Genomic DNA, 16,908 nt, shown 5'->3' with positions numbered 1-16,908 from the left:
AGGGAGGACAGATAATTATTTTATCTATCCCACAGTTGGATATGGAGGTGGGATGTAATTCAGCAACCAGGAGGTCTTTCAGGATTCAGTAGAATTCTGGTGTGTATTTTCAGCATTAAATTACTTGTTGCTGTGGCTCTATACATCAGAGCTGGTGTAAGGACCCCACTGTTCTTTGCTTTTAACTACAGATAATGGGTCTGTTATTACTGTGACAGTGTGTCTCTGAGACAGCTGCTTAACCTTTAGATGAAGATGATTGCCCTAGTGTCAGACATTCATACTAGTCAGTCTGGTGTCAGGGTAGTGGGTTCCTCCCATGTGCTAGAAAACGTGGTGATTTGCTTAAGGAACCTTTCCAGAGGGAGCTGTGACTGTAGTAGGTAGTCCAAAGCTTCCCAGAGAGGGAGTGGTCCAAGTGTCAGATAGTCCAATAATCTAGTTCAACAAAGGTATTTCTTATTTGCATATGTTTGAAGTAATAAAAAACCTGCCTGCATACATTAGGTCAAGTAAGAAGAAATGTATTCTCTCAGTGTTCTCTTGGCTTGTTCCTATGCAGATACTTGAGGAAATTGTTATGTGGAAGGAAGGAAAGAAGTCTTAGTTTGCCATAAATTAATAAGAAAGTAGATGATAAACTTATGTTGTTAGCTTGTAGTAAGCTCTTCAGCCTTCTGTACTGGTGATCTCTGGAGAGCCCATGCAGCTCCTTTTTTTAAATTTTATTTTATTTATTTTTGTTAAGTTATTGATACACACTCTTATGAAGGTTTCACATGAAAAAACAATGTGCATACTACATTCACCCATGTTATTGTGCCTCCCCCCATACTCCATTGCAGTCACTGCCCATCAGTATAGTAAGATGCCACAGAGTCACTATTTGACTTCTTTGTGCTACACCGTCTTCCCCATGATTCCCCCAACCCCATGCAGCTCCTTTTGATGTTACTTGCCTAGTGATTGTATTTATCCTGTTTATTCCAGTCTTTTAATGATCTACAAGATGGGCAAAGCCTTGTTCAACTGAGGAACTAAATGTCAGTAATTAGAACAGCAGTTCTCAAACTTTTTGATCCTAGGACCACTTTACACTCTCTCCTTTTTTTTTGTTGTTGTTATTTTGGTATCATTAATATACAATCACATGAGCAAAATTGTGGTTACTAGATTCCCCCCAGTATCAAGCCCCCACCACATACCCCATTACAGTCACTGTCCATCAGTGTAGTAAGATGCTATAGAGTCACTACTTGTCTTCTCTGTGCTATACTGCCTTCCCTGTGCCCCCTCCCCACGTTATGTGTTCTAATCGTAATGCCCCTTATTCTCCTTCTCCCTCCCTTCCCACTCACCTTCCCCAGTCTCTTTCCCTTTGGTAACTGTTAGTCCATTCTTGGGGTCTGTGAGTCTGCTGCTGTTTTGTTACTTCAGTTTTTTCTTTGTTCTTATACTCCACAGGTGAGTGAAATCATTTGGTACTTGTCTTTCTTCACCTGGCTTATTTCACTGAGCATAATGCCCTCTAGCTCCATCCTTGTTGCAAACGGTAGGATTTGTGTTCTTATGGCTGAATAATATTCCATGGTGTATATGTACCACACCTTCTTTATCCATTCATCTACTGATGGACACTTATGTTGTTTTCATTTCTTGGCTATTGTAAATAGTGTTGCGATAAAAACATAGGGGTGCATATATCTTTTTGAAACTGGGCTCCTGAATTCTTAGGGTAAATTCTAGGAGTGAAATTCCTGGGTCAAATGGTATTTCTATTTTCAGTTTTTTGAGGAACCTCCATACTGCTTTCCACAATGGTTGAACTAATTTACATTCCCACCAGCAGTGTAGGAGGGTTCCCCTTTCTCCACATCTTTGCCAACATTTGTTGTTGTTTGTCTTTTGGTTGGTGGCCATCCTAACTGGTGTGAGGAGATACTCATTGTGGTTTTAATTTGCATTTCTCTGATGATTAGAGATGTGAATCATCTTTTCATGTGCCTGTTGGCCATCTGAATTTCTTCTTTGGAAAAGTGTCTGTTCAGATCCTCTGCCCATTTTTTAATAGGGTTATTTGTTTTTTGGGTGTTGTGGCGTGTGAGTTCTTTATATATTTTAGATGTTAGCCCCTTGTCAGATATGTTATTTATGAATATATTCTCCCATACTCTAGGATGCCTTTTTGTTCTGCTGATGGTGTACAGAAGCTTTTTAGCATCCTGTAGCCCCATTTGTTCATTTTTGATTTTATTTCCCTTGCCCAAGTAGATGTGTTCAGGAAAAAGTTGCTAATGTTTATATTCAAGAGATTTTTGCCTATGTTTTCTTCTAAAGAGTTTTATGGTTTAGTGACTTAAATTCAGGTCTTTGATCCATTTTGAGTTTACTTTTGTATATGGGGTTAGACAGTAATCCAGTTTCATTCTTTTATGTGTAGCTGTCCAGTTTTGCCAACACCAGTTGTTGAGAGGCTGTCATTTCCCCATTGTATGTCCATGACTCCTTTATCGTATATTAATTGATCATATATGCTTGGGTTTATATCTGGGCTCTCTATTCTGTTCCATTGGTCTGTGGGTATCATCTTGGGCCAGTAACAAATTGTCTTGATTACTATGGCTTTATAGAAGTCGGGGAGCATAATCCCCTTTACACTCTTAAATTACTAAGGAACCAAAAAGGTTTTTGCTTATGTGAGTTCTATTGTTACTTAATGATATAACAATTCTGTTGTTACTTAATGATATAACAAATTAAAACTAAAAAGTTCTTAAAATATTTCTTAATTTGAAGATAAAAATAATGGACACATTACATATTAACAAATAACATTAAATAATCATTTCAAAAAGTAATGAGAAGAGTGAGATGGTTAAACATTGCAAACCTCTATACTTTTTGGCTTAGTGGAAGATAACTTAATTCTCATCTGCCTTAGCCTGTAGCAGTGTCACATCCTGTAGCCTCTGGAACACACTGAGAAAATGAGAATGAAAAAGGCTAATAATAACCTCAGGATTGTTTGAAGAGTTTGATCCCCTTCAGTTAGCTGAAGCCTCTCAATTAGATTAGACCACCTTGAGTAAATCTTGGGGACTACTTTGAGAACTGCTGATTTAGGGGTTCCTGAACTAGATAAAGGCATTTGGGAGACATTTTCCAGGTTGTTTGACCATCATTAGTGTCTGTCTAACAAGGGCTGAGAATGCTTGAGAATGACTTGAGGACAGCTTAAGACATGTGGGCATGTTAATGCTCTTGATATTTTACCCACTTATGATTTACTTTTTTAATATATAGATAATAGGCACATTTATCAAGGTCTATTAAAAATCTGTTAGCATTGATTTTAATTGGGAGTCCCTTTCAGTTTTTAGATTAGTTGGTACACTTGACATCTTTATGGTATTGAGTCATCCCATTCAAGAAATGCATTGTCTGCTTAAGCACCTAAGTGCCAGATACTGTTCTAGGTGCAGGACATACAGCAGTGAACAAATTAATATGACATGCTGCTTTATTTGATTGATTGTATATCATAACGTTTTATTCTTCAAGTTTTTAGAATGTTTCTTGTTTATTCCTAGGTATGTTGCAATTTTTGTTACTGTTGTACAAAAATTTTTGTTTTCCTGTTTTTTGGTGAATAGGGGAGCTTCTTCAAAATAGTTATCTTGTGTCTGACCAACTTACTGAATCTTGTTATTAGAAGTATCTGTGTAAAGGGTGAGGACTAAATTCTCATTAGGTTATTAGTTTTGTAATACCCAAATAGTAAAGAGGGAGAGTAGGAAGAAAATTAAAGACCTCACAGCAGCATTCAAATGTTTTAGTTAGTGGCACAGATGACACCTTTTCCGTCCCTATATGACTTGTGACAAGTATGTACTATTGAGAAATTATAATGTAAAATACACAGGTATTTTGAACCCATATTAAACAGTATTAAGTAATTACTGTATCACTACCTGCCCAACAGTAACAACATACAATATTTATGTGATTTTAATAATGAAAACAATGTAGAACCAATACCCAAACTAATTAGTGTGAGAATCCAGGAGTAAAGGAAAGATATGCAAGAACTGTAGAATAACATACAGAAGAAGAAACTGGGATTTACCGTAATAATGTGGTAGAGGTTTAGAGCCTCTCAGCTATTAAGCCAATTCTGCCTCCAGAGCCTGTGGTTTTCACTGTGCTCTACTACCTGATTTAAGAAATCCTGATATTCCAAAATAGAAACTTTTTAAAGAAAAATTAATTCCTGCATAAGGTCTTCATCTGATGAAGCAACTGTTGAAGATTGTTAAGGACTTTAAAAAGGAGGGAGAAGAGAAAAATGACAGCCATTATCTATAGGTCAATCAGTGCCAAAATTTCTTTAGAGAATTTTTCCTCCTTAACCTTAATTGAGTAACTGCCTTTTTCAGAGCCTGTTTAAAGTGAAAGCCGTGATAACTTACCGTTTCATTCCTTCCCATTTCATGCAAGTTTTTTCAGAGAAACCCCTACTTTTCATCTAGGTAGCAGTTATTTTTTTACAATCATTGGTTTTCAAAATCTCCTTTGGTGATAGGAATGTACTTTCCACTAAGATATAAAATGGTTGTTTGGTTTTTCTCTCTCTGAAACTTCATTCAAACTGTAAACTTTGTATAGTGATCCCTGAAAATACAATTGAGTTTTATTTTAACTCAGTTTAATTAAATTTATGTCATTAAGTTTCAGGTACTAAGCTTTGGTGAAGCTAATAGATGTGAGTAATGATACCGTAGTTTGAATTTCTTCTAAGTCTAGAATCAGATGTCCTAAAATTCTATGATACGAGTATACCCACTTTATTTGCCCACTTACCAGTTGATGGACATTCAGGTTGTTGTACTTTTTGGCTGTTTTTAATAATACTGCTAGAAAACACCTTGTACAAGTTTTTGTGTGAGTGTATGTATTCAGTTCTTTGGAGTATGTATACCTAGGAGTGAAATTGCTGGGTCATAGGGTAACTCTGAAGTTTTTCAGAAACTGCCAGGCAGTTAACTTTTTTCCAGGAACTGTCAAAGTTGCTACTGCATTTTGCATTCCAAACGACAGTGCATTAGAGTTCCAATTTCTCTACATCTTCATCAACACTTGTTATTATTTAACTTTTTGATTATAGTCTAGTGGATTTGAATTGGTATCTTATTTTGGTTCTGGTTTGCATTCCATGATGGCTTTAAAATGTTAAGATCTTTTCATGTGCTTGTTTGATATTTGTGTATCTTGTTTGGAGAACTGTCTATTCAGATCCTTTGTGCATTTTTAAATTGGGTTCTTTGTTAGTGAGGAATAATAGTTCTTTATTCCAGGTTTTCTCTTGTTCTGTGGGTTGTCTTTATTTTCTTCCATAGGAAGTTGTTACCTTTCTTGATGGTGTCCTTTGTAGCACACAAGTTTCTAATTTTGATGAAGTCTGATTGATCTGTTTTCACTTTGGTTTGTTATGCTTTTGGGTGTCATATTAAGAAACCATTGCCAAATCCAAAGTCACAATGATTTACCATGTTTTCTTCTTGTAGTTTTACAGTTTTAGTTCTTAAATTTAGACCTTTGAGCCATTTTGAGTTAATTTTTATATATTGTATGAGGTAAGGGTCCAACTTCATTATTTGCAAGTGGATATCCAGTTGTCCCATCATCATTTATTAAAAGGACTGGTTCTCTTTTTAATTCCTTGTTGTATGTGTTGGGGTTTATTTCTGGGCTCTCAATTCTGTTCCATTATATATGTCTACCCTGATGGCAGTACCACACTTTTAATAGGTGTTGAAATTGAGAACTGACTTCTCTAACTATGTTTTGTTCTTTTTTTTTTTGAGATTGTTTTGGCTACTCTGAGGCCTTTGCATTTTCATACAGATTTTTTTTTTTAATGGCCATCTTAGTGGTTGTGAAGTAGGGTCTTGTGGTTTTGACTGGCAATTCTGTGATTATTAATGATGTTGAATATCTTTTTATATGCTTACTGGCCATATTTATATCTTCTTTGGACAGATGTCTGTGCAATTCCTTTAGTCATTTTTAAATTGGTTTCTCTTTTTGTTGTAAGGGTTATTTATATATTCTGAATACTTAACCCATACATATGATTTGTAAGTATTTTCTCCCATTATTTGGGTTACCATTTACTGTGGTGTCCATTTTACAAAAAATTTTAATTTTGATGAAATCCAGTCTATCTGTATTTTGTTGTTGCTTGTACTTTTGGTGGTGTATCTGGGAATCTGTTGCCAAGTCCAAGGTCATGAAGATTCACCTATATTTTCTTCTTAAAGAGTTTTCTTGTTTTAGCTCTTAAATTTAGGTCTTTAACCAATTTGAGTTTTTGTGTAGGGTGTGAGGTAAGAATTTCATTCCTTTATATGTGGACATCCCTAACATCATTTGTTGAAGAGATTAATTTCCCTATTGATTGGTGTTACACCTCTGTCAAATCAGTTATCAGTGATTGAATAGATTTATTTATGGGCTTTAAATTTTACTCCTTTGGTTTTTATGTTTATCCTTATACTAGTACCAACTTATTTTGATTATTGTAGTGTAAACTTTCTGTAATGAGAATTTTCAAGCACACAAAAATAGAAAAGTTTAATGAACACACATGTCCATCACCCAGCTTGAAATACTGATTTGTGGATTAACTTGTTGTCTGTATATCCTTCTCACTTTATTCCTCCCTCTCCCTGTTATTTTGAAGCAACCCCAGGTGTTTGTAAATATTTCAGTAGGTTGCAGAATCAATTATAAGCAAGATTTACCAATTAAATATGTTTTAAAGGGTGTCATATTTCCATTCACTTGGAAAATTCACATAGAGTCCTTGTCTAGTGTTAAATAAATGGAATGTCATGTACTTTACTCTTGGGGAAGGGAAGTTTTACTGTGATCAAAAGTACAGTAATTGTTACAGCAGTAGATGCCATTTTTATTAAGCTGCTGTGATGAAATTAGTGAGCCTTGCCTGTTGTATGAAAGTTGTGGTTTGCCATTCCTGAATAGGGGTTTTTTCTTTATTTAACAGTGCCTATTAGAATGTGTTACATTGCCTGCTGGTTGCGAGGTGTAGAAGGTAGCGAGGTGAATTGGGCATACAGAGAAGAGTTTCCTGTTTTCAGAGGAGCTTATTACATTTTAATATAGCAAATAGACTTATGTACAAATAATATAGTAAGGAGATGAAGGGAGAAATGTGTTTAAAATATGGGAGTACCGCCCTGGGATTTCAAATATTCTGTCTAAATTTATTTTAAATCTTTCAAATCCCTTTGAAATTAAATCTGCCCTACAGCAGTCCAGATTGGAAGGACCAGGTGTGTGCTGTATATTTCTGTTTCTTGAGTACCAAGGTTGATGATAAAGAGTATCCAATATCTTTATCAACAGTTGCTTCCCTGTTGTCTAGTAATTCTGTACATAGGTGCAGCCAGACCATTCTAGTGGTGGTGTTCAGCAAATTGGTTATTGAGAAGTACCTTCTCCTAAGACTAGATACCTGCATCAAAATTTTATTAATATTTATTTGATTATGCTGGGCATTGTGCATAGTACATTAGGTGGGAATATCTTTAACAGTGATTATGGACCAGAATTACTTCTATAGAATACAAAGACTTTGAATTCACTTTCAGTGAGGGCTGGAAGTGCTCATTTGATCAGTTATTTTATAGCATTATAAATTGTGTCCTTTCTTAAGGTGTTAACTGAGAATGTTGGCCCACAGATTGATACTGTCTCTGTATACTCTGCTGTTAAGTGTACTAGGTATAAATGTGTATCTCTTACACAATTATGAAATAAAAAATACTCTTACATCAAATAGTAAATACAGAATTTTTTAAACTTCATATTTGCAGCAGTGATGTAAAGTATGGTAATATTGTATTGTCAGTTCTAAATCTGTGCTCCTCAAAGTTTAATGTGCATGTGATTCTCTTGTGGATCTTGTTAAAATGGAGGTTTTAATTTTAGTAAGCCTGGGGTGGAACCTGAGGTTTTGCATTTCTAACAAGGTGCTACTGGTGTTCCTTATACTGGAATTATTCTTTAAGTAATAGGTTCTAAATGATCATTTTATTATGACCATAATGCCTCCTATATTGGGCTTCTTTTGACTTCATGCTTATACTGCCAAAGGCTCAGTGTTTCTAATACCTTTTTCAATTTGAATTAATGATTTTAAGCTTTGTATTATATAGCACCTTCTCTAGGCAAAATCATTTTATTTACATACTAAGTTTGCTGCTGATCTTTTTCATCAATGTGAAAAACCTTAGTGGAATTTTGTAAGTAAAGCTTGGGCTAATGTTCAGTGATAGTACACTGAGATAAGGTGCCATACATATGGTTTATGGCACGTTCATATTAAATCTTTATTATCAAATTAAAATTAAAAACAAACACATAAAACAAGGTATTGGGGAGAAATTTCAGGCTTCTGAAATACCCACAACACTCTTCCCCCACCCCCCATCCACCACTGCTCTGCCCCCCTGTGGAGGGTACTCCAGTTTGAAAAAGCTTCCCTAGAGCTGTTTTATAGTTAGATGCATTGGAATCTATAAAATTATGAACTTAGATTGTATGTGTTTGGCGGTCTACAAAATGATGCTTGTACTTGCTCTTGCACTCTTGTCACTTTAACATGAGGCGTTTAGAAAGTGGAAAATTTGACTTTTGTGGAAAGTAGGTAAGATACATTCTGTTCACATTGCATTGTACACTGTAAGCATGTTTTCATATCTCTTAAAGGTGTCAAGACTTAGTTCATAAGGAAATTGGAAAGTGGGAGGGCTTTTTTTTTTGAGACATAAATAGGTAGCTCTGAATTTATTAATGGACAGTAGTACTTTAGAACTCCACTGAGGGAGTGGGAATGAGAATTGCTGGAGTTCATGGAAACTAGTGAGGAACCGTGATTAGTGTGGGCTTTCCCTTCTTTTGTGTTGTTTTTCCTGAAGTGCTGGGTTAGAAGAGATGAAGATGGAAGAAATGAGATGTCAAAAGGCATCCTATAGAGAAAGAAGGAATGTACTAATATGTTTCCCTTATTGTCACTGCCACTTTCGGACTAGAGTTAAGAGTAAGGAATGGGATGCCTCTGCTTGTTAGCTATTGCTGATAAGAGTTTTTAGGGGAGGAATAGAAACCAAAGTAAAATGGAAAGGGGGAGCAATAGGGCTAAGCATGACCATTCCTTCCCTTAGCACTTCTCAGTGCTTGGAGATTATGGACAATTTATGTTTGTGGAGAGAGAGTAAAGAGTGGTGTGGTTTGGATTTTTATCTACTTCCATTGACATGCTTTTCATTTCTATAGGTATTGATTTCTGATATTGATTAGGAATAGGAGGAAATATATGGGTGCTTTAGTTTATTATTGCATTAGAGCAAGTAATCCCAAACGTAGTGGCTTAACACAATAAAAATGCTTTCTTGCTTCTGAGGGTTGATTGGGCTCAGTTAGGTGGGTCTCATGTGGGGTCTTTCATATGGTTACAGATAAATGGTGATTGTGATGAAGTCATCTTAAAGGCTATCTCACTTGTACCTCACTTCTGGTGGTTGGTTGATGGTAGCTTTGGGTTGGGCCTTCAGTTGCAACACTTACATTTGACCTCTCTGTGGCCTGGACATCCTCATTAGCTTGGCAGTGAATATCTCCAAAGCCAGGAAGTAAAAACTGCCAGAAACTATAGCATCTTTTCTGCCATATTCTACTGATGAAGTAGTAGTTACACAGCCCCACATTAAAGGAGAGGGGCAATAAACTCCCTCTCAGAATGACAGAGAAATTTTGGGCCAGGTTTTAAAACCTCCACAGTGGGTAAAGAGGCATTGGTAAGGAAGACAGTTGGTATGAGACAGTCTTAAGGAAGCTTGATGACTTCAAATTGTGGAATAATTTGGGAAGGAATTGAGTTTCCTGTATTATTGTCTAACTTTACAGTAATACCTTCCCAGTGGAATGTGCCAAGTTTGGATGAAATGAAATTTCCCAATTTTGGAATTCAGAGATTTGCATATATGGTCAATTTTACTTTTTTGCAAATGAACTTTTTTTGGGGGGGGGGTAAGGGGGTTAATGTCATAAGTCTTTAAAAAGTTTTACTTTATTGATCTCCATATGAATTGCATCTTATTTTTGTTTTTATGTGTGATTTTTATTTAATTCCACCAAAGTCAAATGCCAAAGTTGAGTTTATGCCTGCACATACCTGTTAATGAAGAAATACCATATTTTAAAGGTGACTTTATAGAATTACCATTTTAGTTACACATTACACTGTTAATAGAAATGAAGATATTAGAGAAACATTTATTTTTGTTTTCATAACATAAAAAAGAGTAAATGATCTTCTTAGGTTTACATAATTTTAGCTTTAACTGTTTTCAGTAAATTGATAAATGTATTTTGTAACTTTCAGCTGTTTTTATAGTACTCCTAAAAATTAAAATCAACACATTTTTGAGGTGTAATTGATGCAGAAATCACAAATTTCAAGTGTGCAGTCAGTGAGTTCTGATAAATGTATAATCATGCACCCTTTACCACAATCATGATATAGAATATTTTCATTAACTCAAAAGTTCCCTCATGACTTTGTAGGCAATCCTCTCTGCTTACAACTGGTTTTTGGCCAGAAATCACTATAGTTGTTTCTTTTTTTTGGTCACAGTACTTTTCCCTTTTGCAGAATGTAAGTAGAATCATAGAGTAGATAGCCATATTTGGCTGGCTGGGTTTCACTCAATAAAATACTTTTGAGATTCATCCATGTTGGTGTGTGTAACATTAATTCTTTTCTTTTACCATTGAACAATATCTCATTGTGTTTATAAATTATCTGGTAGTTGGGTATTTGGGTTATTTCCAGCCTCTTGTGAATAAAGCTGCTATGAACATTTGAGTACAAGTCTTTGTGTGGACATATGTTTTCATTTCTCTTAGGTAAATACCTAGGAGTGGGATTGCTGGGTCATATGGTAAGTGTGTATGTTTAACATTAAGAAACTGCCAAACTGTCTCTTCCAAAGTGGCTGTGCCATTTTTACATTTCCTCTGGGGATGTGTTCCAGTTGCTCCACATCCTTTCTCAACACTTAGTATTTTATCAGTCCTTAAGTCATCCTGGTGATTGTATAGTGGCATCTCATTGTGGTTTTAATTTACATTTTCCTTATTAGTGAGTTATATTGACCATCTTGTCATGTGTTTATTTGCCATTCTCGTATCTCTTTGGGTTAAGTATTCAAATCATTTGTTCATTTTGAAAATTGTGTTGTTTAATATTGGATTGTAGGAATTATCTATTGTAGATAAATCCTTCATCAGAGGTACATATTGTAAATTTTTTTCTCAGTATGTGGCTTGCTCTTTCATTTAACAGTGTTTTGTTCTTTAAGTGGAACTTTTAGGATAATTGTAGACTCACATACAGTTATACGAAATAATACAGAGAAATCCCTGTATCTCTTACCCAGTTTACCCCAGGTCACCATCTTACAGTACTAACTATACATTATCACAGCCTGGCAGTTGACATTGATAGAATTCACCGGTCATACCCATATTTGCCCAGTTTGAATTGTACTGAAGTACGGTGGTGTGCATGTGTGTGCAGTGCTATGCAGTATTATTACAAATATAGATATTTATATTCACTACCATAGACAAAATACAGAACATCACTGCAAGGATCCCTCTTGTCCATTTGTAACCATACCTATTGCTCACCTCCCTTCCTCTGCCCATCCCTAATCCTTGGTAACTATGAATCTCTTCTACATTCTCTAAATTTTTTCCTTCTTCAGAAATGTTCTATAAGTGGAATCATGTATGTGTAACCTTTTGGGACTGGCTTCTTTCCACTCAGCCTACTTTTTTTTTGATCCATCCAAGTCATTTTATGTATTGATAATTCATTTGATTTTATTGACAAATAGTATTCTGTGAAATGAAGATGAACCACAGTGTATTTAGCTGTTCTCCCATTAAAGAACATGTGGGGTGATTGTAATTTTTGGCTGTTGCAAGTGAAGCTGCTACAGATATTTGTCTACAAGTTAACTGCATGAGATAAATTTTCATTACTCGGAGATTAATGTGCAAGAAACAATTTCTGGGTCATATGGTAAGTATATTTTTAGTTTTAAAAGAAAATGACAGACTGCTTTCCAGAATGGCTATACCAGTTTGCATTTCCACCAGCAATGTATGAGTGACCCAGATCCTGTACATTCTTAACCATCATTGGTTATTATCACTATTTCTGAAGGGGAGGGAGAGGGCATTCTGATTGGTGTGTAGTGGTAGCCTGTATGGTTTTAATTTGCATTTGATAAATGTCTAATGATGTGGAACATCCTATATTGGCCATTCTTGAATGTTCTTTGTCTTTTCATGCCTTTTGTCCATTTACTAATTTCATTAGTTGTGTTTTTACAGTTGCATTTTAAGAGTTCTTGATATATTCTAGATATCAGTCCTTTTTCAGATATGTGGTTTGCAAATATTTTCTCCCACTCTGTAGCTTGTTGTTTCATTCCCTTCCATGGCCTTTTGCCCAACAAAAGTTTTTAATTTTGGTGAAGTCCAGGGTTTTTTGATCATACTTTTAATTTCAAGTCTTTACAACTCCTTGCTTAGTGTTGGATTTTCTGTTTTTTCCCTAAAAAATTAGGACTCATGTTTTTCATTAGGTCTGTCATGGATCTTGAGTTCATTTTTGTATAAACATTAAGGTTATGGCTTTTTCTTTCTTTCTTTTTTTTTTTTTTTGTATGTGTGGATGTCCATTTGCTCTGGCATTATTGGTTGCAAAGGCTAGCTCTCCATTGAATTGCCTTTGCAAAAATCAGTTGGCCATATTGATGTCGGGCTGTTTTGAGGTTCTCTCTTCTGTTAATCGTTGTGTCTGTGCCTCCACCTGTATCACACAGTTTTGGCTATTGTAGCTAAATATTTAGTCTTGAAATCTGAAAAAGTGACTTCTACCATATTCTTTTTCAATATACTGTTTTAGCTATTCTAGTTCTTTTGGTTTTCTATATAAATTTTAGAGTAGGCTTGTTTTCTTTCTTTTTTTTTAATGATTAATTAATTTTTATTTTTTTGAAGAACATTATGTTTACTAGGCTTTCCCCTACCCCAACTCCCCCCGACAAACCCCATTACAGTCACTGTCCATCAGCATAGTAAGATGTTGTAGAATCACTACTTGTCTTCTCTGTGTTGCAAAGCCCTCCCATTTCCCCCACCCCCACATTACACATGCTAATCATAATATCCCCTTTCTTCTCCCTCCCCCTATCCCTCCCTACCCTCCCATTCTCCCCAGTCTCTTTCCCTTTGGTTACTGTTAGTCCATTCTTGGGTTCTGTGATTCTGCTGCTGTTTTGTTCCTTCAGTTTTTCTTTTGTTCTTACACTCCACAGATGAGTGAAATCATTTGGTATTTGTTTTTTTCTGCTTGGCTTATTTCACTGAGCATAATACCCTCTAGCTCCATCCATGTTGTTGCAAATAGTAGGATTTGTTTTCTTCTTATGGCTGAATAATATTCCATTGTGTATATGTACCACATCTTCTTTTTCCATTCATCTACTGATGGACACTTAGTTTGCTTCCATTTCTTGGCTATTGTAAATAGTGTGTGATAAACTTAGGGGTGCATCTGTCTTTTTCAAACTGGAGTGCTGCATCCTTAGGGTAAATTCCTAGAAGTGGAATTCATGGGTCAAATGATAAGTCTATTTTGAGCATTTTGAGGAACCTCCATACTGCTTTCCACAATGGTTGAACAAATTTACATTCCCACCAACAGTGTAGGAGGGTTCCCCTTTCTCCACAACCTCGCCAACATTTGTTGTTGTTTGTCTTTTGGATGGTGGCCGTCCTTACTGGTGTGAGGTGATATCTCATTGTGGTTTTAATTTGCATTTCTCTGATAACTAGTGATGTGGAGCATCTTTTCATGTGTCTGTTGGCCATCTGAATTTCTTCTTTGGACAACTGTTCCGCTCCTCTGCCCATTTTTTTTTTAAATTTGCATTACATTTATTTGTACTTGCTCTCAACCTTAAACACCAAACATCATCTAATCTTTCGTTAGCCCTGCTATATTTCCTGATGTTTTTTTTTTTTTTGAGAGGGCATCTCTCATATTTATTGATCAAATGGTTGTTAATAACAATAAAATTCTGTATAGGGGAGTCAATGCTCAATGCACAATCATTAATCCATCTCAAGCCTAATTCTCGTCAGTCTCCAATCTTCTGAAGCATAACGAACAAGTTCTTACATCGTGAACGAATTCTTACATAGTGAATAAGTTCTTACATGGTGAACAGTACAAGGGCAGTCATCACAGAAACTTTCAGTTTTGATCACGCATTATGAACTATAAACAATCAGGTCAAATATGAATATTTGTTTGATTTTTATACTTGATTTATATGTGGATCCCACATTTCTCCCTTTATTATTATTATTTTTATTTTTAATAAAATGCTGAAGTGGTAGGTAGATGCAAGATAAAGATAGAAAACATAGTTTAGTGTTGTAAGAGAGCAATTGTAGATGATCGGGTGTGTGCCTGTAGACTATGTGTTAATCCAAGCTAGACAAGGGCAATAAACCATCCATGGATGCAGAAGATTTCTCTCAAAGCAGGGGGGATGAGGTTCTGAGCTTCACCTCTGTTGATCCCCAATTTCTCAATTTCTCACCTGATGGCCCCCCTGCGACTGTGCCTGTCTTAGGTTGTTCCTCCCTTGAGGAATCTTACCCGTCTCTGGCTACCAGTCATCTTCCGGGGCCATATAGGGAGATGTAAAGTTGGTAAGTGAGAGAGAAGCCATATTGTTTGAAAAGGTTAGCTTTTTACTTCTTTGCAGATTTATGCCCTGTGGTTTCTATGCCCAGCATTTGTCTTGAGGTATCTTTACCACTTGGAGGAATTATGATACTTGGTAAATTCGATATGAGGCACGAATTCTATTTAAGGGTTGTAATTAGGAAGGAAGAAGAAAAGCTATAGAGGTAGCATATGGAAGAAAACATGGGAGGATTGATTATTTCTTTGACATATCTTCTTGTAGAGTAACGTAAGCATGTATAGGTTTTAAACGACTAATTAAATTGCGCACAGACATTAACATAATAGGAATACAGTTACATAACCCAAGCAGATCTATAATTACCAGCCATCTCCAGTGAGACCAAGAAAACCAGTTAGGCACCCTAGACATTTGTGAAAATTTGTCTATGATAGGATGGATATTGTTCAACTGTACTTGAACAGTCTGAGAGAAATCAGACAAAGCAACCCATTTCTGGGAACTGTTCACATCCCATATGTTCTTTTAACCGTAGATAGTCCGTAGTCGTAAGATTTTGGAGCGCTACAACTTGCACTTCTCCAAATTCTTGGTTGAGTTCCAACAGTATAGATCCAGTCAAATTTGTTGTTTAACTGAAAGCACAGGCCAGCTTAGATATCTCCTTCTTCATTCCAATGGCAAGTCCAGGAACCGATGGGATGGATGCAGCTACAACTGCAGCATTGCCTGGATCTTTGTGGAGGTTTTTTGATGATCATCTTGTGGTATGACTCTTCCAGAGAGTGCTGATGTTGGAAGTTCTTCTTCATATCGTATCTTAGTTCATTTTCTGGGTAGCCAAATTAGGCTTTGATCTTCTGTATAAAAACAAACAGACCCTTTGCTCACACTTTGATATGCCCTTTATACCATTGTGTAGAACTCATTGGAGGTCACCACACAGGAACTGCTTTTTTTTTTTTTTTATTAAGAGAAAGGAATATTATCAGAAAAGTGTACCTCGTTAGCCGATCATCTGACACCCTTTAAGTGATCAAAATTAAGGATATTTAAAGCATGTGTTAATCTTTGATTTACCATTAGTTTTATCCTATCAAGGAGTAATCCCCCTTTTTCTTTCTTTCTCTCTCTTTTTTTTTAATCTTTAATCTACACTTACATGAAGTATATTATGTTTACTAGGCTCTCCCCTATACCAGGTACCCCCTATAAACCACATTACAGTCACTGTCCATCAGCATAGCAAAATGTTGTAGAATCACTACTTGTCTTCTCTGTGTTGCACAGCCCTCCCCTTTCTCCCTCCCCCCCATGCATGCTAATCTTAATACCCCCTTTCTTCTTCCCCCCCCTTATCCCTCCCTGCCCACCCATCCTCCCCAGTCCCTTTCCCTTTGGTACCTGTTAGTCCATTTTTGGGTTCTGTAATTCTGCTGCTGTTTTGTTCCTTCAGTTTTTCCTTTGTTCTTATACTCCTCAGATGAGTGAAATCATTTGGTATTTCTCTTTCTCTGCTTGGCTTATTTCACTGAGCATAATACTCTCCAGCTCCATCCATGTTGCTGCAAATGGTTAGATTTTTCCACTTCTTATGGCTGAGTAGTATTCCATTGTGTATATGTACCACATCTTCTTTATCCATTCATCTACCGATGGACATTGAGGTTGCTTCCAATTCTTGGCTATTGTAAATAGTGCTGCGATAAACATAGGGGTGCATCTGTCTTTCTCAAACTTGATTGCTGCGTTCTTAGGATAAATTCCTAGGAGTGGAATTTCTGGGTCAAATGGTAGGTCTGTTTTGAGCATTTTGATGAACCTCCATACTGCTTTCCACAATGGTTGAACTAATTTACATTCCCACCAGCAGTGTAGGAGGGTTCCCCTTTCTCCACAGCCTCGCCAACATTTGTTGTTGTTTGTCTTTTGGATGGTGGCCGTCCTTACTGGTGTGAGGTGATATCTCATTGTAGTTTTAATTTGCATTTCTCTGATAATTAGCGATGTGGAGCATCTTTTCATG

General features: G+C 36.2%; 1 protein-coding gene across 1 annotated transcript in view; it reads left to right on the top strand.

Moving 5' to 3' along the window:
• Positions 1-16,908, top strand: part of EIF5B (eukaryotic translation initiation factor 5B) — a 91,233-nt gene that overhangs the window by 3,304 nt on the left and 71,021 nt on the right. The window lies entirely within an intron of this gene.

The sequence above is a fragment of the Manis javanica genome, chromosome 1 (assembly GCF_040802235.1).
Source record: "Manis javanica isolate MJ-LG chromosome 1, MJ_LKY, whole genome shotgun sequence".
Lineage (NCBI taxonomy): Eukaryota > Metazoa > Chordata > Mammalia > Pholidota > Manidae > Manis > Manis javanica.
This window is presented reverse-complemented; position numbering and strand designations above follow the sequence as displayed.